The 959-nt window shown below is 44.2% G+C and overlaps 1 pseudogene; it reads right to left on the bottom strand.

The window, feature by feature from the left end:
- Positions 1-203: 203 nt before the first annotated feature.
- On the bottom strand, positions 204-319 carry LOC133384675 (5S ribosomal RNA; annotated as a pseudogene).
- Positions 320-959: the final 640 nt, after the last annotated feature.

Here is a 959-nt window from a genome sequence, read left to right as displayed (position 1 = left end):
GTCACCTTCTGGCTTACAATATTTTAAAATACAAATACATGTAATAAAACCTTTTAAACACATAGACAGCAACAATTAACAATTGTTGTTCTATGCCTTCAAGTCAATTACGACTTATGGCGACCCTATGAATCTTTTGGGTGTATTCATAGGGTTTTCATGGTAAGAGGTATTCAGAGGTGGTTTACCATTGGCTTCCCTGAAACCTATGGCACCCAGTATTCCCAGGTGGTCTCCCATCCAAGTAGTAACCAGGCCTGACCCTGCTTAGCTTCCAAGATCAGAAATCAGGCGTGTTCAGGGTAGTATGGCTGTAGGCACAACGAACAATAATACCATTAAAATCACCAGCATGCAACAATAACATAAGTTTGTTTGTTTACTTATTTATGTAGTTATACATATATTTGTATATCACTATTTCATTTAAAAATATCAAAAGTGGTTTACAATAAGTAAAACAAAAACAAACCCCACACAGTAAAAACCATTTAAAATACAGTAAAAAACAAAGGTCAGCTATTGCAAAAATACATCTTCTTAATTGCCTATATAAGCTCGGAGGAACAGGAAGGTTTTCAGCAGATGTTTAAAGGTTAAAAGAAAGAACTCTCCCTCATCTCAGCCAGTAGCGGACAGCTTGGTGGGGCTGTGCAGCTCGCTGACCTCTCTCTGACTGAGTTGCTGCTGCATACTGGGATGGAAGACAAGCCTCGAGCCTCTGCACGGGGTGCTAATTGTGGGGTGGAGCGCGCCCCAGGCAGCGACGGGAGGGAGGAGTTAGAACCCTTCCATCTATGACCTGGCTCTCGCGAGATCACCCACAATCCTGGGCAGTCTCGCGAGAGAAGCCAAGGGGTGGAGCCAGACCCAGGCCTTTAAAGGCCCCAGTCTCCTGAGAGCCAGCCTCTTTCTTCGTGTGCCAGCTTTGGAGGAGGACGTCACTGGATCAGACTGGT

Source organism: Rhineura floridana, chromosome 4 (assembly GCF_030035675.1).
Source record: "Rhineura floridana isolate rRhiFlo1 chromosome 4, rRhiFlo1.hap2, whole genome shotgun sequence".
Classification (NCBI taxonomy): Eukaryota; Metazoa; Chordata; class Lepidosauria; order Squamata; family Rhineuridae; genus Rhineura; species Rhineura floridana.
This window is presented reverse-complemented; position numbering and strand designations above follow the sequence as displayed.